The 10,595-nt window shown below is 38.4% G+C and overlaps 1 non-coding gene across 1 annotated transcript; it reads left to right on the top strand.

Moving 5' to 3' along the window:
- Nucleotides 1-7,837: 7,837 nt before the first annotated feature.
- Nucleotides 7,838-7,944, top strand: LOC112746670 (small nucleolar RNA R71). The gene has a single exon (XR_003174541.1). It is a non-coding gene; the product is annotated as a small nucleolar RNA R71 (small nucleolar RNA).
- Nucleotides 7,945-10,595: the final 2,651 nt, after the last annotated feature.

The raw sequence follows: 10,595 nt of genomic DNA, 5'->3' as shown, positions 1-10,595 counted from the left end.
CTTTAGGAGCCATGATCTTAGTGGGTATAGTTTAGTGATCACAGATAAACACACCAAATTAGAGGTTTGCTTGTCCTCAAGCAAAAGAAAGAAAGGAGAGGGATAGAAGGAGAGCGAGTGTTGAATGGTAGATGAGAGGAGGGAGGCCGAATGTGTTTTTAAAAGGGAGGGGGTGGGTTTTCGAAAATAGGGAGAAAGATAAGATAGAAGTTATGATTTAAAAAGAAATAAGTATGATAAGAAAAGATATAATTTAAAATTGAAGAGATAGAAAGATATTTGAAAAAGATAAATTTGGATTTTTGAAAAAGATAATATGGAGATTAAAAAAAGATATTGATTAGTTGAAAAGATTTTAGAATGAAAAGAGATAGATTTGTTTTGAAAATTTGAAAAAGAGTTGAATTGGATTGAAAAAAAAGGATTTGTGCTTATGGATCAAGATACATTTGATATTTTTAAAGTAGGGTTTTTAGAAATTAGGGATTTTAGAAATCAGGGTTTGTAACATGTTTATGCAAGAAATCATGAATTGAAACATGAAAATTAAAATTAAAATGAAAAATATGAAGTAAAAACGAAATTACCTCCTCCCCACCATCCTGGCGTTTGAACGCCCAAACGCTGCATGTTTTGGGCGTTCAACGCCCAACTGCTGCTTCTCCTGGGTGTTCAACGCCCAGCTGTTGCTTCTTTCTGGCGTTGAACGCCAGGAACTCCTTTGTCACTGGGCGTTTTTTTGAACGCCCAGGACGCTGTAAATCTGGCGTTAAACGCCCAGAAGGAGCTTCTTTCTGGCGTTCAACACCCAGAAGATGCTTCTTTCTGGCGTTTAACGCCCAGATGGCTATCCTTACTGGCGTTCAACGCCCAGTGAATGCTTCTTTTGGGCGTTGAACGCCCAAAACAGACTTTTACTAGCGTTTTCTTGCCAGTGAGCTCTTTTTCTCTGTTTTGTGTGCAGAATCCTTTTGTAACCCTGTAAACTTATACAATTGACTCTTTACCTTAGTATCAATGAACTTTATATAAACAAATTAAATCAAGAATAGGGCAAAATGCTTAGAGGAAATGATGCCCCATGGCTGGGTTGCCTCCCAGCAAGCGCTTCTTTATTGTCTTTAGCTGGACCTTGCTGAGTTTTTAATCTAGCCTTAGCCTTAAGCACTCTTGCTCAACATTGCCTTCAAGATAGTGCTTGATTCTCTGTCCATTAACAATGAACTTCTTATCAGAATCAATATCTTGAAGCTCCACATAACCATATAGTGATACACTTGTAATCACATATGGTCCCTGGTGCACGAAATTGTGATCTCTGGTAATGGCTCCAACAACTTGGTGCTCTAATCTCATTCATAATTTGTCACAACTTCGATACAACTAACCAGCAAGTGCACTGGGTCGTCCAAGTAATACCTTACGTGAGTAAGGGTCGAATCCCACGGAGATTGTTGGTATGAAGCAAGCTATGGTCACCTTGTAAATCTCAGTCAGGCGGATATAAAATAGTTATGGATTTTTCAAAAATAAGTAATAGAAGAAGGATAGAAACACTTATGTAATTCATTGGTGAGAATTTCAGATAAGCGTATAGAGATGCTTTCGTTCCTCTGAACCTCTGCTTTCTTGCTGCCTTCATCCAATCAGTCTTACTCCTTTCCATGGCTGGCTTTATACAAGGGCATCACCGATGTCAGTGGCTACATCCCCTCCTCTTGTGAAAATGGTCCAAGATGTCCTATCACGGCACGGCTAATCATTTGAGGTTCCCGATCATGCTGGAATAGGATTCACCCTCCTTTTGCGTCTGTCACTACGCCCAGCACTCGCGAGTTTGAAGCTCGTCACAGTCATTCAATCATTGAATCCTACTCGGAATACCACAGACAAGGTTTAGACTTTCTGGATTCTCTTGAATGCCGCCATCAATCTAGCGTACACCACGAAGATTCTGATTAAGAGATCTAAGAGATACTCATTCAATCTAAGGGAGAACGGAAGTGGTTGTCAGGCACGCATTCATAAGGAATGATGATGATTGTCACGTTCATCACATTCAGGTTGAAGTGCGAATGAATATCTTAGAAATGAAATAAGATGAATTGAATAGAAAAATGTAGTACTTTGCATTAATCTTTGAGGAACAACAGAGCTCCACACCTTAATCTATGGAGTGTAGATACTCTACCGTTGAAAATACATAAGTGAAGAAGGTTCAGGCATGGCCAAGAGGCCAGCCCTCAAACGTGATCTAAGATAGCATACAACTGATCAAAGATGTCTAATACAATAGTAAAAAGTCCTATTTATAATAAACTAGCTACTAGGGTTTACAGAAGTAAGTAATTGATGCATAAATCCACATCCGGGGTCCACTTGGTGTGTGCTTGGGCTGAGCTTGAATATTACACGTGCAAGGCTCTTTTTGGAGTTGAACACCAGGTTGTAACGTATTTCTGGCGTTCAACTCTGGTTTGTGACTTGTTTCTGGCGTTTAACTCCAGACAGCAGCGTAGAACTGGCGTTAAACGCCCTTTTAAGTCATCTAAACTCGGCCAAAGTATGGACTATTATACATTGCTGGAAAGCCCTGGATGTCTGCTTTCCAACGCAATTAGAAGCGCGCCATTTTGAGTTCTGTAGCTCCAGAAAATTCACTTTGAATGCAGGGAGGTCAGAATCCAACAGCATCAGCAGTCCTTCTTCAACCTCTGAATCTGATTTTTGCTCAAGTCCCTCAATTTCAGCCAGAAAATACCTGAAATCACAGAAAAATACACAAACTCATAGTAAAGTCTAGAAATGTGAATTGAATTTAACATAAAACTAATGAAAACATCCCTAAAATTAACTAGATCCTACTAAAAACATACTAAAAACAATGCCAAAAAGCGTACAAATTATCCGCTCATCACAACACCAAACTTAAATTGTTGCTTGTCCCCAAGCAACTGAAAATCAAATAGGATAAAAAGAAGAGAATATACTATAAATTCCAAACTATCAATGAAACATAGCTCCAATCAAATGAGCGGACTTATAGCTTTTTGCCTCTTGAATAGTTCTGGCATCTCACTTTATCCGTTGAGGTTCAGAATGATTGGCATCTATAGGAACTCAGAGTTCAGAAGTCTTATTGATTCTCCTAGTTCAGTATGATGATTCTTGAACACAGCTATTTTATGAGTCTTGGCCGTGGCCCTAAGCACTTTGTTTTCCAGTATTACCACCGGATACATAAATGCCACAGACACATAATTGGGTGAACCTTTTCAGATTGTGACTTAGCTTTCCTAAACTCCCCAATTAGAGGTGTCCAGGGTTCTTAAGCACACTCTTTTTTTTTTTGCTTTGGACCTTGACTTTAACCGCTCAGTCTCAAGTTTTCACTTGACACCTTCACGCCACAAGCACATGGTTAGGGACAGCTTGGTTTAGCCGCTTAGGCCAGGATTTTATTCCTTTAGGCCCTCCTATCCACTGATGCTCAAAGCCTTGGGATCCTTTTTATTTACCCTTTCCTTTTGGTTTTAAGGGTTACTGGCTTTTTGCTCTTGCCTCTTGGTTTTTAGAGCTTTTGGCTTTTTCTGCTTGCTTTTCTTTTTCTTTCTATTTTTTTTTCTGCAAGCTTTGTTCTTTGCTGCTTTTTCTTGCTTCAAGAATCATTTTTTTATGATTTTTCAGATTATCAAATAACATGTCTCCTTGTCATCATTCTTTCAAGAGCCAACATATTTAACATTCTTAAACAGCAACTTCAAAAGACATATGCACTGTTCAAGCATTCATTCAGAAAACAAGAAGCATTGTCACCACATCAATATAATTAAACTAAGTTCAAGGATAAATTCGAAACTCATGTACTTCTTGTTCTTTTGAATTAAAAAGTTTTCATTTAAGAGAGGTGATGGATCATAGGACATTCATAACTTTAAGACAAAGTTACTAACTACTAATGATCATGTAATGAAGACACAAACATAGATAAGCACATAATGAAAAATAGAGAATGTAAGAACAAGGAATGAGTCCACCTTAGTGATGGTGGCGTTTCCTTCTTGAGGAACTAATGATGTCCTTGAGCTCTTCTATGTCTCTTCCTTGTCTTTGTTGCTCCTCCCTCATTGCTTTTTGATCTTCTCTTATTTCATGTAGGATGATGGAGTGCTCTTGATGTTCCACCCTTAATTTCCCATGTTAGAGCTTAGTTCTCCTAGGGAGGTGTTGATTTGCTCCCAATAGTTTTGTGGAGGAAAATGCATTTGAGGCATCTCCGGGATCTCATGGTGATGAGCTTCATGCGCCTCTTGAGCTCCATGAATGGGCTCTCTTGCTTGCTCCATCTTTTTCTTAGTGATGGGCTTGTCCTCTTTAATGAGGATATCTCCCTCTATGTCAATCCCAGCCGAATTGCATAGGTGGCAAATGAGATGAGGAAAGGCTAACCTTGCCATAGTGGAGGACTTGTCAGCCACCTTGTAGAGTTCTTGAGGTATAATCTCATAAACTTCCACCTCTTCTCCAATCATGATGCTATGATGGCCGGTAATTCGACGTTGCTAGTGGAATTGAGCATTGAATGAACTCCAACCATCCTCTAGCTACAGGCTTAAGGTCCAGTCTTCTTAGTTGAACCGGTTTGCCTTTTGAGTCAATCTTCTATTGAGCTCCTTCTACACATATGTCCATGAGGACTTGGTCCAACCTTTGATCAAAGTTGACTCTCCTTGTGTAGGGGCGTGCGTTCTCTTCCATGTTTGGCAAGTTGAACACCAACCTCACATTTTCCAGACTAAAATCTAAGTATTTCCCCCGAACCATGGTGAGATAATTCTTTGGGTTCGGGTTCTTACTTTGATCATGGTTCCTAGTGATCCATGCATTAGCATAGAACTCTTGAACCATTAGGATGCCGACTTGTTGGATGGGGTTTGTTAGAACTTCCCAACCTCTTCTTTGAATTTCATGTCGGATCTCCGGATACTCATTTCTTTTGAGTTTGAAAGGGACCTCGAGGATCACCTTCTTCTTGGCCACAACATCATAGAAGTAGTCTTGATGGGCTTTGGAGATGAACCTTTCCATCTCCCATGACTCGGAGGTGGAAGCTTTTGTCTTTCCTTTCCCTTTTCTAGAGGATTCTTCGGTCTTAGGTGCCATCAATGGTAATGGAAAAACAAAAAACTTATGCTTTTACCACACCAAACTTAGAATTTTGCTCGCCCTCGAGCAAGAGAAGAAAGAATAGATGAAGAAGAAGAAGAAAAGATGGAGAAGAGGGGGGAGGTGTGTTTCGGCCAAGAAGAGAAGAGAGGGTTGTGTTGTGTGAAAATGAGGAAGAATGGAAGGCTTTATATAGGGAAGGGAGGGGGGTTAAGTTTCGGCCATGTAGGGTGGGTTTGGGTGGGAAATTGATTTTGAATTTTGAAGGTAGGTGGAGTTTATGAGGTAGGTTTATGGGGAAGAGTGGATGGATGTGAGTGGTGAAGAGGTGATGGGGAAGGAGATTGAGGTGATTGGTGAAGGGTTTTGGGGAAGAGTGTTTATGGGATTGTGTGAAAGAGGGGTGAGAAGAAGTAAGTGGAGGTAGGTAGGGATCCTGTGGGGTCCACAGATCCTGAGGTGATCCTGTGGGGTCCACAGATCCTGAGGTGTTCAAGGATTTACAGCCTTTCACCAAATTAGGCATGTAAAATGCCCTTGCACACAACTCTGGGCGTTCAGCGCCAGGTTGGTGCTTGTTCTGGGCGTTGAACGCCCATTTGTAGCCTGTTTCTGGAGTTGAACACCAGAACCATGCTTGTTCTGGGCGTTCAGCGCCAGCTCTCCTCCAGGGTGCATTTCTGGCGTTCAAACGCCCAGATGCTGCCATTTCTGGCGTTCAGCGCCAGAACCATGCTCTGTTCTGGCGTTGAACGCCCAAAACATGCTTCTTACTGGCGTTTAAACGCCAGTAAGGTCTTCCTCCAGGGTGTGATTTTTCTTCTGCGTTTTTGATTCCGTTTTCAATTTTTATGTTTATTTTTTGACTCCACATGATCATGAACCTAATAAAACATGAAAAAAATGAAAATTAGATAAATAAACATTGGGTTGCCTCCCAACAAGCACTTCTTTAATGTCAATAGCTTGACAGTGGGCTCTCATGGAGCCTCACAGATGTGCAGAGCTTTGTTGAAACCTCCAACACTACACTTAGAGTTTGGATATGGGGGTTTGACACCAAACTTAGAGTTTGGTTGTGGCTTCCCAACACCAAACTTAGAGTTTGACTGTGGAGCTTTGTTTGACTCTGCTTTGAGAGAAGCTTTTTATGCTTCCTCTCCATGGATGCAGAGAGAGATCCTTGAGTTGTAAACACAAGTTTGTCCTCATTTATTTGAAGGATCAATTCTCCTCTGTCCACATCAATCACAGCTCTTGCTGTGGCTAGGAAAGGTCTTCCTAGGATGATGGATTCATCCTCATCCTTCCCAGTATCTAGGACTATGAAATCAGCAGGGATGTAAAGGCCTTCAACCTTTACTAACACGTCCTCTACTTGTCCATAAGCCTGTTTTCTTGAATTGTCTGCCATCTCTAATGAGATTTTAGCAGCTTGCACCCCATAGATTCCCAGTTTCTCTATTTTAGAGAGGGGCATGAGGTTTATTCCTGAACCAAGGTCACACAGAGCCTTAAAGATCATGGTGCCTATGGTACAAGGTATTTGAACTTTCCAGGATCCTGTCTCTTCTGAGGCAATGTCAGTTGATCCGGATCACTTAGTTCATTGGTGAACAAGGGAGGTTCATCTTCCCAAGTCTCAATACCAAATAATTTGGCATTTAGCTTCATGATTGCACCAAGGAACTTGGCAGCTTGCTCTTCAGTAACATCCTCATTTTCTTCAGAAGAGGATTACTCATCAGAGCTCATGAATGGCATAAGGAGGTTCAATAGAATCTCTATGGTCTCTAGATGAGCTCAGAGTCCTTTGATTCCTCAGAGAGAAGCTCCTTATTGATCACTGGACGTCCCAGGAGGTCTTCCTCCTTGGGATTCACGTCCTCTCCTTTCCTTACAGGTTCGGCCATGGTGCTTATGTCAATGGCCTTGCACTCTCCTTTTGGATTCTCTTCTGTATTGCTTGGGAGAGTACTAGGAGGGATTTCAGTGATCCTTTTACTCACTGGCCCACTTGTGCTTCCAAATTTCTAATGGAAGACCTTGTTTCATTCATGAAACTTACAGTGGCCTTGGATAGATCGGAGACTAAGTTTGCTAAATTAGAGGTGTTTTGTTCAGAGTTCTCTGTCTGTTGCTGAGTGGATGATGGAAAAGGTTTATTATTGTTAAACCTGTTTCTTCCACCATTATTAAAATCTTGTTGAGGCCTTTGATCCTTCCATGAGAGATTTGGATGATTTCTCCATGATGGATTATAGGTGTTTCCATATGGTTCACCCATGTATTTTAACTCTGCTATTGCAGGGTTCTCAGGATCATAAGCTTCTTCCTCAGAAGATGCCTCTTGAGTACTGTTGGATGCAGCTTGCATTCCATTCAGACTCTGAGAAATCATATTGACTTGCTGAGTCAATATTTTATTCTGAGCTAATATGGCATTCAGAGTATCAATTTCAAGAACTCCCTTCTTCATAGGCATCCCATTACTCACAGGATTCCTCTCAGAAGTGTACATAAACTGGTTATTAGCAACCATGTCAATGAGTTCTTGAGCTTCTGCAGGCGTTTTCTTTAGGTGAATGGATCCACCTGCAGAAGTATCCAATGACATCTTTGATAGCTCAGATAAACCATCATAGAATATATCAAGGATGGTCCATTCTGAAAGCATGTCATAAGGACACTTTTTGGTCAGCTGCTTGTATCTTTCCCAAGCTTCATAGAGGGATTCACCTTCTTTCTGTCTGAAGGTTGAACATCAGCTCTAAGCTTGCTCAGCTTTTGAGGAGGAAAGAACTTGGCTAAGAAAGCAGTGACCAGCTTATCCCAAGAGTTCAGGCTATCTCTGGGTTGAGAATCCAACCACACTCTAGCTCTGTCTCTTACAGCAAAAGGGAAAAGCATGAGCCTGTAGACTTCAGGATCTACTCCATTAGTCTTAACAGTATCACAGATCTACAAAAATTCAGTTAAGAACTAAAAGGATCTTCAGATGAAAGTCCATGAAACTTGCAGTTCTGCTGCATCAGAGAAACTAGCTGAGGTTTTAGCTCAAAGTTGTTTGCTCCAATGGCAGGAATGGAGATGCTTCTTCCATGTAAATTGGAATTAGGTGCAGTAAAGTCACCAAGCATCCTCCTTGCATTATTGTTGTTGGGTTCGGCTGCCATCTCCTTTACTTGTTCGAAATTTTCAATAAGGTTGTCTCTGGATTGTTGTAATTTAGCTTCTCTTAGTTTTCTCTTCAGAGTCCTTTCAGGTTCTGGATCAGCTTCAACAAGAATGCCTTTTTCTTTGTCCCTGCTCATAAGAAAGAGAAGAGAAAAAGAAAAGAAGAGGAATCCTCTATGTCACAGTAAAGAATTCCTTATTGTTAGTAGAAGAAGAAAAGAAGAAAAAAAATCGAACACAGATAGAAGAGGGGGTTCAATTTGGTGAGTGATGTGAGGAAGAGATGTTAGTAGATGAATAAATAAATAGAATAAGATGAGAGAGGGAGAGGATTTTCGAAAATAATTTTTGAAAACGAGTTATAATTTTCAAAATAGTTTTTGAAAAATGTTAGTAATTTTCGAAATTTAAGATTTAAAAATTGAAATAATTAGTTAATTAAAAAGAAATTTTGAAAAAGAGGGAAGATATTTTCGAAAATTAGAGAGAGAGAGTTAGTTAGGTGGTTTTGAAAAAGATAAGAACAAACAAAAGTTAGTTAGTTAGTTGAAACAAATTTTGAAAAGATAAGAAGTTAGGAAGTTAGAAAAGATATTTTGAAATCAATTTTTTAAAAAGATAAGATAAAAAGATATTTTTGAAATTAGTTTTTGAAAAGATTTGATTTTTAAAATCACAATTAATGACTTGATTCACAAGAAATCACAAGATATGATTCTAGAACTTAAAGTTTGAATCTTTCTTAACAAGTAAGTAACAAACTTGAAATTTTTGAATCAAAACATTAATTGATGATTGTTATTTTCGAAAATATGATATAAAAATAAGAAAAAGATTTTGAAAAATATTTTTAAAATTTTCGAAAATAACTAAGAAAAATGAAAAAGATTTGATTTTTGAAAAAGATTTTGAAAAAGATAAGATTTTTAAATTGAAAATTTGATTTGACTCATAAAAACAACAAATTTTAAAAATTTTTGAAAAAGTCAACTCAAATTTTCGAAATTTATGAGTGAAAAAGGGAAAAATATTTTTTTGATTTTTTTGAATTTTTATGATGAGAGAGAAAAACATGAAATTTATGCAATGCATGAAATTTTTAGATCAAAACAATGAATGCATGCAAGAATGCTATGAATGTCAAGATGAACACCAAGAACACTATGAAGATCATGATGAACATCAAGAACACATTTTGAAAAATTTTTAATGCAAAGAAAACATGCAAGACACCAAACTTAGAAATCTTTGATGCTTAGACTCTATGGATGCAAGAATGCATATGAAAAACACCATACAACACAAAACAAGAAAACATCAAGATCAAACAAGAAGACTTACCAAGAATAACTTGAAGATCATGAAGAACACTATGAATGCATGAATTTTCGAAAAATGCAAGATGAATATGCAATTGACACCAAACTTACAACTTGACTCAAGAAACACAAAATAATTTTTTTTTTTTATGATTTTCTAATTTTTTTTGTATTTTTTCGAAAATTATTTGAAAAACAAAAATAAGGATTCCAAAATTTTTAATATGAATTCCAGGAATCTTATGCTCTTTAGTCTAAAGCCCCAATCAAAGGGTCAGGCATGGCTAATAGCCAGCCAAGCTTTAGTATGTAACTCAGACATGACACGCCTAACATGCCCTACAGTCGTGGCTTTACGGCCAACCAGCTTCAACATGCTTTATGAAACACTAGAATTCATTCTTAAAAATTCTGAAGAAAAATATATTTTTGAAAACATTTTTATTTTTATTTTTTTTTTCGAAAACAAAGGATACATTTTTGAAAGATTTTTGAAAATTTTTTTTGAAAATTTTTTTTGAAAACTTTTTGAAAAGCAAACGAAAAGAAAGTTACCCAATCTGAGCAACAAGATGAACCGTCAGTTGTCCAAACTCGAACGATCCCCGGCAACGGCGCCAAAAACTTGGTGCACGAAATTGTGATCTCTGGTAATGGCTCCAACAACTTGGTGCTCTAATCTCAATTCATAATTTGTCACAACTTCGATACAACTAACCAGCAAGTGCACTGGGTCGTCCAAGTAATACCTTACGTGAGTAAGGGTCGAATCCCACGGAGATTGTTGGTATGAAGCAAGCTATGGTCACCTTGTAAATCTCAGTCAGGCAGATATAAAATAGTTATGGAGTTTTTGAAAATAAGTAATAGAAGAAGGATAGAAACACTTATGTAATTCATTGGTGAGAATTTCAGATAAGCGTATAGAGATGC

Source organism: Arachis hypogaea, chromosome 14 (assembly GCF_003086295.3).
Source record: "Arachis hypogaea cultivar Tifrunner chromosome 14, arahy.Tifrunner.gnm2.J5K5, whole genome shotgun sequence".
Lineage (NCBI taxonomy): Eukaryota > Viridiplantae > Streptophyta > Magnoliopsida > Fabales > Fabaceae > Arachis > Arachis hypogaea.
This window is presented reverse-complemented; position numbering and strand designations above follow the sequence as displayed.